The sequence below is a fragment of the Zosterops lateralis genome (assembly GCF_965231275.1).
Source record: "Zosterops lateralis genome assembly, chromosome: 22".
In the NCBI taxonomy this organism is placed as follows: Eukaryota; Metazoa; Chordata; class Aves; order Passeriformes; family Zosteropidae; genus Zosterops; species Zosterops lateralis.
The window spans coordinates 7,440,541-7,457,135 of NC_139782.1; the positions used below are offsets into that span (position 1 = coordinate 7,440,541).

The window sequence follows — 16,595 nt, forward strand, 5'->3', positions numbered from 1 at the left end:
ACCCCAGCCCAGGTGTGTGTGTGTGTCTCACCCCAGCCCAGGTGTCTCACCCCAGCCCAGCTGTGTCTGTGTGTGTCTCACACCAGCCCAGGTATGTCTATGTCTGTCCCACACCAGCCCAGGTGTGTCTGTGTGTGTCTCACACCAGCCCAGGTGTGTCTCTGTGTGTCTCACACCAGCCCAGGTGTCTCACCCCAGCCCAGGTGTGTGTCCGTGTCTCACCCCAGCCCAGGTGTGTGTGTGTGTCTCACACCAGCCCAGTGATGAGGAATGTCCAGGCCCGCTCTGATGTCCAGTCACAAAGGACAGTATCAGGGGCACTCTGACACCCCACAGTGACTCAGAGGGCAAAGTGCCACCCCTGAGCCACCCCCGGCCCTTCCTGCAGCCCCCGGGTGGTCCTTGGGGGTGTCCCCTGCAATATTGGATTCATCACAACCCACGGCTTTGCAGCTCGGGCACAAACGAGTCTTTTTGTCTGGAAAACACTGAAAAATGAATAATCTCACAGGGACACTGCGGGGTCAGATCTGCCCAAAGGGGGCGGTGCCGGGGCCGGGCCGGGCTGTGCCGTGCCAGGGGCGGAGCGGAGCCGAGTCGGGCGGTACCGGGGGCGGTGCCGGTGCTGGGGCCGGGCCGTGGGCGGAGCGGGGCTGGGCTGGGCTGGGCTGTGTCGCGCCGTGCCGGGGGCGGTACCGGGGCCGGGCTGTGCCGGGGGCGGTGCCGAGGCCGGGCCGGGCTGTGCCGTGCCGGGGGCGGTACCGGGGCCGTGCCGGGCGCTATTTGGCCCATGTGATGCCGGCCCGGCCCCGCTGGGCGCGCCGGGAGCTGCGGGCTCGGGGCTCGGCCTGCCCGGGGCTGGGCACGGCTCGGATCGGATCGGCTCGGCCTGCCCGGGGCACGGAGCGGGGCTCGGCCTGCCCGGGGCTCGGCACAGCACGGCTCGGATCGGCACGGAACGGAACGGAGCCATGGTCCGGCGGGCAGCCCGGGCACGGTAGGAGCGGGGCCGGGAGCGGGGCCGGGCGGGGGCAGCGGGACGGACGGATAGACGGACAGACAGACGGTGATGGGTCTCTTCCCGCCGGGGACGCTGCCGGGGCCCGGCTGGCGGGGCCGGGTGCGGGTTCCCGGGGCACACACCGATAATCGCTCGGAACGGGACTGTCTGTCTGTCTGTCTGTCCGGGCTCCCCGGGGCTCTGTCCAAGGCCTGGTTACTGTGTCTCTGTTACTGTGTCTGTCTGTCTGTCTGTCCCCGTGTCTGTCTGTCTGTCCCTGTGTCCCTTTTCCCACTACACACCCCCCGAGCCCAGCCGGGCCTTACATAACCCCCCGTGCCGGGCCCGGGGCTGGTGTTGTTGTTTAAGGCCGGGGCTGTTGTTGTTGGGCCCGGGGCTGTTGTTTAAGGCCGGGGCTGCTCTGGCCTCCTGCCGGACCAGGCCTGGTCTGTCCCTGTTCCCGCCTGGGATGGGCTGGGCTGGGCAGCCTTGGGGTCCCTGCTCTGGCGGCCCTGCCTCATCCAAAACCTGAGAATTATCTGAGCTGAGCCCTGGCTCCAGATGAGGAAGTTTACAAAACAATTGTATAAAGATGCGAGTTGCTCCCTGGAGAAAGATCACATCTCTTTCTTTTTTTTTTTTTTTATTTTTTTTTTATTTTTTCTTTTTTTTTTCTTTTTTTTCTTTTTTTAAAAATTATTTTATTTTTCTTTTTTTATTATTTTATTATTTTTATTTTTTCCCTTTTTCCCCTTTTTTCTTTTTTTTTTTCTTTTTTCTTTTATTTTTTCCCTTTTTTTCCCTTTTTTTCCCTTTTTTTCCCCTTTTTTTCCCCTTTTTTTCCCTTTTTTTTCCCTTTTTTTCCCCTTTTTTTCCCCTTTTTTTCCTTTTTTTTCCCTTTTTTTTCCCTTTTTTTTCCCTTTTTTTTCCCTTTTTTTTCCCTTTTTTTCCCTTTTTTTTCCCTTTTTTTTTCCTCTTTTTTTTCCTCTTTTTTCCCTTTTTTTTCCCCTTTTCTTTTTCTTTTTCTTTTTTTCCACAGTAGCGCTGCAGGATGGCTCAATGAGCCTTTTGTCCCAGCAGTGATCTCTGTGCCTTCCCCACCCCTCTCTAAGGCCTGATTTCTGCACCAGCTGCAGCTTTGCAAAGCTTTGCTGGTGTCAGTGGCTTCTGCATCCCCAGGACCAAACTGGAGCCCCCAGTGGGAGAGCCCTGCCCGTGGGATGGTCACAGGGGCTCTCCCAGCCAGGGATGTCCATCAGGATGTCCAGGAGGATGTCCATCAGGGATGTCCAGTAGGGATGTCTATCAGGATGTCCATCAGGGATGTCCATCAGGGATGTCCATCAGGGATGTCCATCAGGGATGTCCAGTAGGGATGTCCATCAGGATGTCCATCAGGGATGTCCATCAGGGATGTCCAGTAGGGATGTCCATCAGGATGTCCATCAGGGATGTCCATCAGGGATGTCCAGTAGGGATGTCCATCAGGGATGTCCAGCAGGGATGTCCATCAGGGATGTCCATCAGGGATGTCCATCAGGGATGTCCAGTAGGGATGTCTATCAGGATGTCCATCAGGGATGTCCATCAGGGATGTCCATCAGGATGTCCAGCAGGGATGTCCAGCAGGGTGTCCATCAGGGATGTCCATCAGGGATGTCCATCAGGGATGTCTATCAGGATGTCCATCAGGATGTCCAGCAGGATGTCCAGCAGGGATGTCCATCAGGATGTCCATCAGGATGTCCAGCAGGATGTCCATCAGGGATGTCTATCAGGATGTCCAGCAGGATGTCCAGCAGGATGTCCAGCAGGATGTCCAGCAGGGATGTCCAGCAGGGATGTCCAGCAGGGTGTCCATCAGGGATGTCCATCAGGGATGTCCATCAGGGATGTCCATCAGGATGTCCAGCAGGGATGTCCATCAGGATGTCCATCAGGATGTCCAGCAGGATGTCCAGGAGGGTGTCCAGGAGGAGCTTTGGGAAGCTGGGTGGGCTCTGGGAAAGCTCCTGGGTGTCTCCTCCAGACAGTCTGTGCTTTGCACACCTGGACAAGCCCTTAATTAAAATGTGTTTCCCAATTACCTTTGGAGCTCCAGCCCCCAGCAGGAATTCTTTATTTCTACATGAAAAGCCAAACACTGGGGTAAAGCTCTTGCTCCAAAAAAAACCACAAAACCTCAGAGGTGTGGTGGGGTTTAGTGTTGATGGTTGGAATTGGTGAGTTCAGGAGGGAACAGCCAGGAATGGGAAGCACCAAAGTGATGGAGCACCTTTGGTGAGCCAGAGCAATAAATTTATTAATTTATTCTGATGTGAATGTGTTCCCGTGGCCCTGCCCTGCCCGGGCTCCCAGCAGAGGTGCTGATGGACCCATAAAACAGCAGCAATTTACTTTTCTCCCCGCTTTTGAAGGCAGGGGATGAGCTGCAGTGTCCTCAGGGGATGTTGGGTTGTTGCAGTGCATTATCAGCCTCCTCTGCAGCGCTCTGGAGGTTCCTCAAGTGCTCTGTGATGTGTTTGTAAACTCCTGCTGGACACTTCTGCTGTTCCAGGAGCTGGCCAGCTCATCCTGCTGCTGCTGGACGTGGGGAACGGCCTCTGCTTGTTGCTTTCCTGTGTCTGGGCTGGTTTTTTTGGTGGTGTTTTTTTTGGTTTTTTCTTTCTTTTTTTTTTTTTTTTTTTTTTTTTTTTTTTTAATTTTTTTTTAAATTTTTATTTTTTGTGTGTGAGGGGTTTTTTTGTTTGTTTGTTTGGTTTGGTTTTTTTTGGTTTTTTGGGGGTTTTTTTTTTGGTTTTTTTTTGGGGGGGGTTGTTTTGGTTTTGTTGTTGGGTTTTTTTTGGGTTTTTTTTGTTTTTTTTCTTTCCCTGGGCCCTGTTTCCCTTCCTGAGGAAAAAAAAAACTGAAAGCAAGTCTGCGAGGTCTGCCTGCTTGTCTTCTGAGGGCTAATTAAGAATTCATGAAGTTCCTGGAATTTAAAAATCTGCAGCTCCTGGGGCGGCGAGGAGGCTGTGCCAGGGTCTGGGGCTGAGTGCAGACAGATAATGCTCCGAGTCACAATGGAATTATTTTATTTATTTTTTTTTAATGGAATGGAGGATGTTCTGTGGCTCTCTGAGGTGTCTTGGTCAGGTTTTGTGGCTGGTGCCTCTGCAGACACTGGAATTGGCACCTGAGGGGCTCAGAGAGGAACTCTGGGGTTTATTTGTGTATTTGTATTTTCTGAGCCCAGAGTCACCCAGGCCTTGTGCTGACAAGGGTGAGGATTAACTGGGGAGAGCAGCAATGAGGTGATTTCAGCTGGGCTGAGCTTCTCCTCACCTCCTGTGCCTGGAGCCTTGTGCATCAACAGTGGAGGAAGAGCTGGACCTGCATGGGCTGTGGGTTCCCCAAAACTGGGCTCTGTTCCTCCTCCTCCTCCTCCTCTTCCTCCTCCTCCTCCTCCTCCTCTGCATTTCCAGGTGTGGATGGAGCTCATCCCCACCCCTCACCTTGCCAGAGTCAGACACCAAAGCTGTGTGATCCCTGCAGAATAAAATAAAATAAAATAAAATAAAATAAAATAAAATAAAATAAAATAAAATAAAATAAAATAAAGTGTCTGGTACCAGCTGCAGTCCCCTCTGCTGGTGGCCTCTGCAGAGTGAGCTCATGTCAAGGTGTTGACTCACTTCCAGCCCCTGGAAAACAAAGAAATCTTCCCTTCAGTTACCCCAGTGAGTAACTGCTGCAGCTGCCTCTGTCTCCATGAATAATTGCTGGGGAGGAGAGTGAAGTTGTCCTTAGGAGAGATGAGATCTGGGCTGCAGGTGATGGGCAAATGCTCTGTGCTGAGGGTGAGGAAATACAGGTAAAAAAAAAAAATAAAATAACAGTTCCCAAGCTCAGCCACTGTTAACTGTGATTTCCCAGGGGCTGCTAAAACATCCCTTCCCTTTTAGCTCTGCACTGCTCTGCCCTTAATGGTTGTGCTTTGGAAACTCCTGGGATAAAGTGAATTGCTCTGAAAATTCTCTTGCAGACTAAGTGGGATTTTTTTACAGCAAAAAAGAGAAACCCTCATTCTGGGTGTTAATTGGGTGCAGGAACTGCTTTTATCTGTATCTCTGGGGGTGCTGTGAGCTGCCTGAGTGTTTGAGGGAAGGGGAAAGAGATAAAATATCCCTGGAATTGGTTTGGGGTGAGCTGGAGTGGAGGTGAGGGGAGGGAGGCACTGACAGTGTCCTGCTCCCAGCCCTGGGGGCTGCAGGATTCCCCTGCAGAGCCCTTTGGGAAGAGCAGAGAGAAGGATAAATGTCCTCGAGCTCTCAGGGATGAGCAGGGTGGTGCTGGTGCAGTGTCCCAGCACTGCTGGGGACAGCCCTGTCACTCTGTCCTGCCTGTCCTGAGCTCTGCAGCCCAGCTGGTGCCTGTGACACCTTATTGGGGTTTTTTGTGACACCCTGGCAGTGTTTGTGACCCCCAGGGATTTATTTGGAGGGATTTGGGGTTTTTGGTGGCACCCTGGCAGTGTTTGTGACCCCCAGGGATTTGTTTGGAGGAATTTGGGGTTTTTTGTGGATTTGGGGTTTTTTTGTGACACCCTTGCAGTGTTTGTGAGCCCCAAGGATTTGTTTGGAGGGATTTGGGTTGTGGTGGTTTTTTTTATTTTTTTAATTTTTTTTTTGTTTTGTTTTTTATGTTTTCGGGGTTTTTTTTGTTTGTTTTTGTTTTTGTTTGGTTTTTTTTCGGTTTTTTTTTGGTTGGTTGGTTGGTTGGTGGGGGTTTTTTTTGTTTGTTTGTTTGTTTGTTTTGTTTTTTTTTTACTTAAACAAACAAAAGGACGGACCCCAAACAAACTCCACCATCTGCCGGATACCAAAGTGAGAGTAGCTGGGAGCTCTGGGGCAGGAGGTGCCTGGATGGAGTTACCAAACATGGGCTTTTTTCTTTGAGCCCTGCAAAAGGGGAGTCTGATGCAGCTCCTAAGTCAGAGCAGCTGTGTGGATGTGGCTCCAAACTGCTTTCTTTGGAGAGCTGGTCTGTTATCAAGTCAGGAATCTGTCCTGAGGAGATCCCAGATGGGGCCTGGACACCATAAATGTACAAAGGCACTCAAGTTGCACAAAAAAAAAAAAAAAAAAATAAAACTGCAGGAACAACTTTGTCCTGCAGAACGTGAGCCACAGATGGTGAAGAGCCAAGAAAAGCAAGCCAGGGGTAAGGCCAGGCTGTTCCTGCATGGGGAGGCTGAGCTGGGCTCAGATCTTTGGGAATTCTTGGTTTAAACTCCTGCAAGCTTCACTCTGGATAAAAGTCCTGGTTAGAATGGCCTCCTGTGAATTAAAATCCATCTATAATGCAGAGATGTGGGAAGTGCCTGTATCCCGATCCTGTGAATTAAAATCCATTTATAATGCAGAGGTGTGGGAAGTGCCTGCATCCTGACTGTGATGTTGGGAGTTTGCAGAGTGTGGTTCTTGCCCAGATGCCCCAATCCATTTCTGGGTGGTGCCTTGGGCCCCCTGAGCTGCAGGGAGAGCAGTGAGAAAATGATAATAATGACTCCTGAAATGTTTCCCTGCCTGTGGCAATTCCTGCTGGGCTCTGGGGACTCTGCTGTGAGCAGGGCATGGGCTGTGGCAATTCCTGCTGGGCTCTGGGGACTCTGCTGTGAGCAGGGCATGGGCTGGGCTGTCAGAGAGCCCCCCCTGATTCAAATCCAGTCCCCCGTGGTGGTTTGAGGCTGAACCAGCCCCTGTTGTTGCATGTGGACGGTGAGGGAGGGGTTGCTTTGCTCCACACCAGTCCCAGGGTGGTCCTGCATCTGGGAATTGGAGATTCAGGAGGTGCTCACATAAAGAAATGCTGAGAACTTTGTGAGCAGCTGGTGAGAGGGGGTGAGCTGGGCTGGCAGGGTTTGTGTCTGTCCCAGTTCCTGTAAAGTGGAGCAGCTGCAGGGTAAACCTGCTGACCCCTGTGCTGGGAACAGCTCCTGGGGCTCTGTGGATGCAGAAAGTACCTGGCCTGGTGCCTGTGGGCAGGAAATGGGAATTGCTTTGGGCTGTTCTGCGCTGGGGTTTGTGTGACAGGCAGGAGCTGCTGCAGCCTGGGCTCTCACCCTGCCCTGAGCAGTGTCTGTGACAGAAACGGTGCCTGAGCCTGGCTCGTGGTGCCACAGAGGTGACAGTGGCACTGCTGGGGGCCAGCTGGGCAGGGCAGAGGGCCCAGCAGGTGGCAGGGTGGCTTTGCAGGGACAGGGGTGGCTTTGCAGGGACAGGGTGGCTTTGCAGGTCCCATTGCAGGGACAGGGTGGCTCTGCAGGGAGAGGGTGGCTTTGCAGGGACAGGGTCCCTGTGCAGGGACAGGGTGGCTCTGCAGGTCCCTGTGCAGGGACAGGGTGGCTCTGCAGGTCCCATTGCAGGGACAGGGTGGCTCTGCAGGGAGAGGGTGGCTCTGCAGGGAGAGGGTGGCTTTGCAGGGACAGGGTCCCTGTGCAGGGACAGGGTGGCTCTGCAGGTCCCTTTGCAGGGACAGGGTGGCTCTGCAGGTCCCCCAGTGGAACCCCATTTCCCTGCAGGTCTGACAGAAGAGCTGAGCCCTCCATTTATCTGTGCCTGGATGAATTTCTCCAGGATGAACAGCCCCATAGCCCAACTTTCCCCAGCCCAATGTGGGATCTCCCAGGGGTTGGTGTTACCTGGAGGGGGGTCCAGCTCCTGCTTTCACTGGATGTGCTGTGACTGAACTGAGTGCAGGGGTAAAACCCCCAAGGTGAGTTTGGTGTGAGGTTTTTAATGGAGGAAAAGGCTGCTGGATGTGTTAGAAATCCCAGATATTGATACCCTAGACACTTCACATCCCCAGCACAGAGTTTGGTGTGAGGTTTTCAATGGAGGAAAAGGCAGCTGGATGCGTTTGATGCCCCAGACATTTCCCATCCCCAGCACAGAGTTTGGTGTGAGGTTTTTAAAGGAGGAAAAGCTGGATGTGTTTAATGCCCCAGACATTGATACCCCAGACATTTCCCATCCCCAGCACGGGCTGGGGGTGGCTGTCGCTCTCTCCCTGCTCTCAGACTGGAGTGTGCACACAGCAAACCTTGGCCAAGCCACCCCACCTCCTCCACAGGAGCAGCAGGACCTGCAGCAGCAGCAGCAGCCAAGGAACAGCTGAGCAGCCCCAGGAAAGGCAGAATCCTCCCCAGGGCAGCCAGCACAGCCTTATCTCTGCTGTTCTTCATCTCTAAACTCTGAAAAAAACCAAGGCAGCTTCACTTCTCTGCTTTTTCCCAGATATATCGAGTCCATCTGGCTTCAGAGCAGATCTCCTGACTGTTTCCACAAAGCTTCCTCCTCTCTTATTTCTTAACTTCCATTAATCCATTTCAAACCCTGAGTTTTTTTCTGACTGGAAACTTTCCATTGATGTCATGGGAGCTTTTTTTTTTATTTTATTTTATTTTTTTTCTTTTTCTGTGGCCCACATCAAATGGCTGGGTTCACCAGGAATTAAGTGACTCTACAAATGTTTATATTAAACACTTCTTTGGGGGAGGCATGTTGACTTTTGAGGACCTGTGCTGTGGTATGTGAGGAGGAGAGCTTGGCTGGGCAGATTTTGCCTTGCCTGGGAGTTCTGGCAGCTCTTTGATAAGGGCTCAGGGGTGTTTTATCACTGTCACTGATAAAACTGGGGATTTTTTGCAGTGGGTCAGACCCAGAAATGGCAAAGCCTGGGACAGTCAGTTGCTGGTGTAACCACAGGTGTGGGATTTTTGTTGTTGCAGAGGGGAAAAGCCACAGTTTAGTCTGCTGGGAAGCCCCAGGGAGGGGAGGAAGGACATGGATGTTCTCCAGGCTCTGCTGGCTCAGCTTTCTGTGGTGGTGCCAGAGCTTTGGGAAGGGACAAAAACCACCCTGTGACCACCAGGCAGAGCCCAGGCTGAGCAGGGGCTGCAGGAGCCTGTCCTTGAGGTGTGGCCAGACCTTTGGGGGATTAACCCAGGACCAGGCAGGAGCAGAGTGAGGTGTGTGTGTGTCTCACCCTCTGCTGCTTTCCTGGGATAAACACAGCAACGCTTTCCTGGCCAAATGGAGAAGAATTGCCAGAAATCAGGGTTGAGTGGCTCAGGATTGAGCTGGTGAGGAAACCACTTTAAATATCACTCCATCTGCAGAGTTCAGCCTTGTGAAGGTGTTGCTCAGCAGTGAATTTCTGTCCCAGTAAAATTTCACCCCTTTCCACTCAAACCAGTGTTGCAGCCACTGGACAATGTCCCAATGCTTGTCTTGGTCACTTTTTTTTGCAAAAAACCATTTGTTCTGTGTTACCACAACTGCTATTTCCAGGAAGGAGTTGCTCTGGGCTGTGTGGCCCCTGACAGTGCAGATGTCCTGTGAAAGCAGCACTGAGCATTCCTGCAGCCCCAGTCTGTACAATGGGATTTATCCTTTTCATTTTGGGGCTCTCTGCGCTTAAATCTGATTTTTCTCTGCACTTAAATCTGATTTTTTATCTGCACTTAAATCTGATTTTTCTCTGCACTTAAATCTGATTTTTTTAAAAGGATAAAATTTCAAGCGAGCAAAGTGGAAAGGCTTTTAAAATTGCTGCTTCGTGGAGCTTTTTGGTGGGTGATTTGAGAAGGCAGCCAAGGTTTTTGGGGTCACCCTGCCCACCCCAAACCACCACAGGGATTTCCAGGGAGCCTTTCAGGTGCTGGTGAAAGCAGAGAATTGCCTCACCAGGCTGAGCCTGCACTCCCTGCCAGCTCCTGGGAGAGATGTGCAGAGTCTCTCCCTAATTATGGGGTGTCCCGGGTCAATTATAGATAAACACAGAGTCCAACCATGTCATTTAAAGTTTTTTTGTTTGTTTGTTTGTTTGTTTTGTTGTTGTTGGTGTTTTTTTTGTTTTTTTGGTGTTTTGTTTGTTTGTTTGTGGGGGTTTTTTGTTTGTTTGTTTTGGGATTTGTTTGTTTGTTTGTTTTGGGGTTTTTTTTGGTTTTTTGTGTGTGTGTGGTTTTTTTTGTTTTGTTTTTTTTTGGGTTTTTTTTGGGGCTAATGACAAGAGAGGAGTCCAGCATCATCACCCTGCTCTGCTCTGGGGGATCTGCTGAGCGTGTTCCAGTAAAGCTGGCAGTGTGAGCCGTCCTCTTGTGCAATCTGCCTGCCAGGAATCTCCTCCTGGTTCAGCATTTGGGAGCTGCTGGGCCATCCCTGCTTTGCTGCTCTGTGTTCCTGGCCTCCCCCAGGCTGAGCTGGAGTGGTTTTTGCTGGATGTTGACAAATGTCTCATTGGCACTGGTCTGTTCTGTGTTTATACAGCTTTTTTTTTTTTTTTTTTTCCTTGGGTTTTTTTGCTCTGAATGTTTGAGTTGCAGAGCTCCTGGCAGCTGCCTGAGGAGTGGGAGGTGACAGCACATCCTCCTGGGGGTGGCACAGGGCTGGGGCAGGCAGAGGGCACAGAGCCCTGAAAGGTCCCAGGGAGTAGCTTTCCCCAGGGCTGCTCTGCAGGGCAGGGCTGGGCTGTGCCTCACTCCTTCCACTGCAGCTCCTGGGGCAGGGAACAGCCTGTGCTGGGCACAGGGGAAACGTCAGAGCTGCTCTTTCCTTCCCTGGTCCCTCTGCTTGTTCCCTGTTCTCTCTTTCTCTGCTCTTTCCTTTCCTGGTCCCTCTCTGCTCTTTTTTTCCCTGTTCTCCCCCTCTGCTCTTTCTTTTCCCTGGTCCCTCTACTCTTCTTCCCTGTTTTCTCTATTTGCTCTTTCATTCCCTGTTCTCCCTCTCTGCTCTTCTTTTCCCTGATCTCTTTCTGCTCTTCTTTTTCCCTGGTCCCTCTTTGTTCTTTCTTTCTTTCCCTGGTCCCTCTTTGCTCTTTCCTTCCCTGATCTTTCTCTGCTCTTTTTTCCCCTGTTCTCCCTCTCTGCTCTTTCTTTTCCCTGTTCTCCTCCTCTGCTCTTTCTTTTCCCTGTTCTCCCTCTGCTCTTTTTCCCTGGTCCCTCTCTGCTCTTTTTCCCTTTCCCTGGTCCTTCTCTGCTCTTTCTTTCCCTGGTCCCTCTGCTCTTCTTCCCTGTTTTCTCTCTCTGTTCTTTCTTTTCCCTCCTCTCTCTCTTTGCTCTTTCATTCCCTGTTCTCCCTCTCTGCTCTTTCCCTGTTCTCTCTCTGCTCGTTCCCTGCTCTCTACTGTCTGCACCACAACCCATTTATTCCCAGACCTGCTGGAGATGCTCTGCCCTGGTGTCACTGTTTCCTCTGTGCTGTGGGAGAGCTCCAGGAGCTCTGGAGACTCAGGGAAAGGAAAAAGGAATTGAAAACTGAGGCAGGGATGGTGTGGGTGAGGCAAACTGAGGTTCTGGGTGCCCCTGGCACAGTTTGGGTTTGTCTGGACTCTTCACCTCATCCGGCTGCTGCAGCAGTTGCAGAAGAGAAATTGCATTTTCTGGCCGTGCTGTTGGATCTGGAAAGGGTTTTTCCGCAGCTTTTGTTGTGTTTAAGGGTGGTTGTTGTTCCCAGATTAAACTTGACTAGAAAACACGAGGCTGCTGCCAGCTTTCTGTCACAGACACCTTTTATCTTCAATTCATCTCCTCCAAGAAGATGCTGCTTTCATTTCTTCTACTTTTTTTTTTTTTTTTTTTTTTTTTTTCCTCTACAAGGCTAAAATTAACAGCCCTTTGATGCAGAGGGGAAGAAACTGTATTTCAAAGCAAAGCACCTAGTTAACTTTGATAATAAAACTGCTGGTTTTATCTCAGAGGTAATTCTGTGTTCCTTGGAAACAAATCTGAGGGCTGGGAGCTCCTGAACTCTGCCTGCTCTGGGTGAACACACAGGTCACTCCTTCCCTGGGAGCACCAGTGGCTCCTTTTTGGGGTGGGAGGTGTGGATGGGGCTGAGCTGCAGGTGGGGCTGGAGGTGTCAGACATTGGTCAGTGCACGGGGTTTGTGCAGGGATTTCCCTCCCAGCCTGTGGCTGAATTTTGCAGGGTTTTCTCTCCAGCCTGTGGCTGAATTGTGCGGGGTTTTCTTCCATTCTGTGGCTGAATTGTCCAGGGTTTTCTCTCCAATCTGTGGCTGAATTGTGCAGGGTTTTCTCTCCAGTCTGTGGCTGAATTGTGCAGGGTTTTCTCTCCAATCTGTGGCTGAATTGTGCAGGGTTTTCTTCCAGCCTGTGGCTGAATTGTTCAGGTTTTCCTCCCAGCCTGTGGCTGAATTTTGCAGGGTTTTCCTCCCAACCTGTGGCTGAATTGTGCAGGGTTTTCTTCCAGCCTGTGGCTGAATTGTGCAGGGTTTTCCTCCCAACCTGTGGCTGAATTGTGGAGGGTTTTCTTCCAATCTCTGGCTGAATTGTGCAGGGTTTTCTCTCCAACCTGTGGCTGAATTGTGCAGGGTTTTCTCTCCAGCCTGTGGCTGAATTGTGCAGGGTTTTCTCTCCCAGCCTGTGGCTGAATTGTGCAGGGTTTTCTCTCCCAGCCTGTGGTTGAATTGTGCAGTTTTCCCTCTCAGGCTGTGGCTGAATTTTGCAATTTTCTCTCCCAGCCTGTGGCTGAATTGTGCAGGGTTTGTCTTCCCAGGCTGTGTGAGAGTTGGGGTAAGGAAACACCTGCTGGAGCTTCCAGACCCACTGAGGGAACCCTAAAGGTGTTTTCACCTGTGGGGAGATGCAGGGACATCCCTGCTGGAGCTCCAGACCCACTGGGGGACCCCAGGAAGGTGTTTTTGGACACTGTGAAGGTGTTTTTGGACCCCATGAAGGTGTTTTTGCCCATGGGCAGGGGCAGGGAAATACCTGGAAGGTGTTTTTACCTGTGGGCAGGTGCTGCAGGCCCTGCAGGGTGTGACAGGCTCTGTGTTTCTTGCTCTGCCAGGGCTGTGATGAGCTCTGGATGCTTTTCAGGGCTGTTGGCTGCTCTGAAAACATCCCTTTGCTCAGTGATCAGGACAGTTTCCTGAACAGTGTGAACAAAAGTCACTTCCTCAGTGACTCAGCCGTCTCCTCCTGTCTCCAGTGGTGTCACCCTCAGTCTGCACAGCCCTGGGGACAGGAAGGGCTCTGACTCTGGGCTTCAGAGTGTGAAAAATCCACTGGGGGCCTTTGCACACGAGGATGGAACTTCAGTCCTGTTTTTCCAGCACTTGGGAAGGCCAGGCTGGGGAGATGTGGGGGAATGTTGCAGAGAAATGCTGAGTGTCACCAGGTGTCAAGGTAAGACAACAAAGCACATAAATTGAATTTATGTTTGTGTTGTTCAGAGTCGTTTGTGGTGTGAAGGCACCAAATATTGAATTCACTTGTTTGGGGTTTATTTGACCTGAGGATTGACACAAAATCCAACCTGGAATGACTCGAGCAGGGAGGAGGATGCAGAACTCCAGGGATGGGGAGTTTTTCCACCTGGAGTTTGCCAAGTTTTGGATCCAATCTCAGGTTTTGAAGGTTGAACTGGTGAGGGAGGAGATAAGGTTGGAGTGCCAGGGGAGCAGGGATGGGGCACAAATTCCCTGATTTTGCTGAATGTGCTGCTCTGGCCTCTGAACCAGAACCGAATCCACCTCCTGGTGCTGCCAGAATCAGCTGGGACAGACCAAGAATTATTATTTATTTCTAGATTTCAGCCCAGATTTCAGCCCAGATCTCAGCCTTGCCTTTTTCTGTCGTGATGAGCAGCCCCAGACACTTGCACAACTTTCCCTCTGGCAGGGGATGTGTTTGATGTAAATACAAGTGCTGGAGCCTCAGACACAATAAACGTGTTTGAGGGTAACAGGCTGAGTAATCTGGGCCTTGGCAGCTGCTCTGTTGTGGGGAATTTTTTTTGATTTACTGTCAGCAGGGCTCGTGACATCCTTAAATAAAAATTTTAAAAAATTTAAAAAAATAAAAAAAAAATTTAAAAAAATTTAAAAAAAGGAAGAGATAGTAACTGAATAATTAAAATAGCTGCAGCTACAAGTGGTTTTTCTGAGAAAAGGGATCCTGCTGGGTCTGTGAGTCCTGACACAGAACCCTGTGTTGCCTTTAGGAGCAGGAATTGCTCACAGTGCACTGGGGATATTTTCATTTTCTGTTTGGGAAAGTCTCTGTGCTCTGCCCTGTTGTCACCTGGGGAGGGGACAGAAGGGCAGCTCTGGGTGGGGACTGCTGAGAACCTGCATTTCCTTCAGTGCAGCTGCTGCCAGTGAGAAACCACAGTGATTCATGGGCTGGTTTGGGGGAAAGCAGAGTCTTTTGTCAGAAATTCTGTTCTGGTGGCTTGGTGACGGTGATGGTCAGTCTGGCAGTCAAAGCCAAAAAAGTGCTTTTGATACAGGAGTGGAAACTCTGGGCAGGGGTAGAACCATCAGTGTTCATTCTTTCCACCCACTGCTCCTCTAATTAATTAAAACTAATTAATCCAGATACTTAACCAGGGATGAGGGATGGGCATTGTGGGCTGGAAATTAAATGGGGAAATAACAAAAATCAAGGGAATTCTTGTGCAAGAGGGTGGTTCACTCTGGATTGTGTGAGCTCCTTTAATGCAAATAGTCCCGAACATAAACATTTGCTGTTTGAAATTAATTGTGGAGGAGGAAATGCCTCTGTAAGTGCAGCCTGTCCGTGGCTCCAGGGCTTGAGGGGCACTTTGACCAGACCTTTGAGGTGCTGCTGAGTTATAAAACTGGGGGGGTTGTGTTTGCAACGTGCCAAGGCCAGATTTCAGCCTTAAAGGGTTTTGAGGTTCCTCTGGAAGTGCAGAGTCTCAGCAGCACAGGGGAATCACCTGGACAGGTACAAAGGTGTAGGTGAACCTGGAGGTGTGAACAAAGGTTTCCTGGTGTTGGGAAAGGTGGGACAGGAAGGGCTGGTGGATGTGATTGTCTGGTGAGAAATACTGGAGATGTAAAACCTGTGAGTGCAATAGAAATGAAATCCAGCTCTGAGATGTGATCATGGCGGGCAGGAAGACGGGGATGAGCTGGAGATGGGTGGAAGGACAGAAAACAAAAGGCCCCAAGGGTGCAGCCCCTCTCCACCCTGCCAAGGCATCAGGGAAAAGGTGGATGAGAAAAGTCTCTTTAGAGTTTAGAATACAGGATGATGTGGTGATAGAGCAGTTCTCATGGGCTGCAGGCAAAGTCTGTAGGGTTTGTATCTGGCGCCGGTTGGTCACTGGAAATTGGAATAAATATAAATGAGAGGAGTTTCCCCTGCTGGGTCCTGCCCAGTCAATGCCCCAGCACAGCCCTGGCATCTCACAGCCCTCCTTGTGCAGCTCAGGGTGAGTGTGGGACAGCTCTGCGCTGCCAGGGGTGTGAGCTCAGAGTGAGCTCCTCTGCTATAACCAACGTGCTGAAAAAAACACAGCGAATTTCTCAGCTCTTTTTAACACCATTGAGTGAACTGTTCCCAGCCAGAGTCTCCTTGTCCTGAGCTGTGCCAAGGCCACGGGCTGTGGGTGGGAGTGGGCAGGGGATGGTCCCAGCAGAGCAGGGTGAGCAGTGGCTGCGCTGCAGGAAATGCAGAGCTCTGGGCTCAGCTGCAGGAATGGTTTAACCTGCAGAGCTTCACAAAGCTGCTGCTGCCCCCAGAGCACAAAACTTCTGCAGGGTCCTTGTGGAAAAGAGGCAAAAAAACTGCTCAAGGGTCCTGCCCTCAGTGGGTTGGCTGTAGGAAGCTGGACCAGCAGTGCCTCATGCCAAGGATGTAATTGTTATAATTCAGTCTGCTGTGAGCTAAAGAGTCCTGTTTGTGCCTGGCCTTTAATGACATTCACAAGTTTCCTTATGCAGAGCTGGAAGGAGCCTGGTTAACTTTGAGACATCCCCTGAACTTCCCCTGAGAGGAAAACCAGCCTGAGTTCCCTTGTTTCATTTAAAAAAATGCCTTTTTTTTCCCTGTTTGTGACCTGCCTCCAGTGGGAGAGGAGATCTCTGCCACAAACTTCTGGAGCTCCTTCTGAATTACTTCCATCATTACAAATATTTTGCAGAGTAAGCTCCCTCCTGGTGCCCAGAGTTATTTTCTGGCAGGTTATGCAGAGCTGTAGTTAACAGGAACTGGCTGGGGCAGGTGGACGAGTGGAAATTTGTTTAAGTTGGTGTCTGGTAAGTGGCTTGGTTGGGGATGGGTGGTGGTTACTCAAGTTGTCATTTACTCAGATGTGCTGCCCTGAGCAACCTCAGAGCTGTTTTAGAGACACAGATGATGGGGTGAGAGGCCAATGCTGCCCAAAAACAGCCCCAGAAGTTCAGCAGGAGCTGCCTGGATCATCCCAAGGTGAGGAAAGAGGGCGAGCTGTGCTGACACAGAGGGGCTGGTGGCTCTGGCAGGGCTGTGCAGGGACCCCCCTTGGGCAGGAGCCTCTGCTGGGGGTGACTTTGCTGCTCCCCTGGGGCTGTGCAGGGGCATCAGTGGAGGGCAGGGAGAGGGAACTCTGCAGAGCTGAGATATTCTACAGACACGGGGATTTATTGCAAGGATTGTGGGTAAAAAGGGATTTGCCTTCAGCCACCAGCCTGGGCTGAAAGAGAGAGGGAGAGGTAAGAGGTAAAAGATCTAAGAGGGGTAAGAAGAGTGCAGGCTCAGAGAGTGAGGACCTTGTTCCAATCCATTCCATCTCCTTTTGTGT

The 16,595-nt window shown here is 51.0% G+C and overlaps 1 protein-coding gene across 1 annotated transcript in view; it reads left to right on the plus strand.

Annotated features, from left to right (window-relative positions):
- Positions 1 to 903: 903 nt before the first annotated feature.
- Positions 904 to 16,595, plus strand: part of SPSB1 (splA/ryanodine receptor domain and SOCS box containing 1) — a 30,410-nt gene continuing 14,718 nt past the window's right edge. The window contains exon 1 of the mRNA XM_083876594.1: positions 904 to 997. The gene's annotated coding sequence lies outside the window, so the exon portion shown is untranslated. The remainder of the gene's footprint in view (positions 998 to 16,595) is intronic.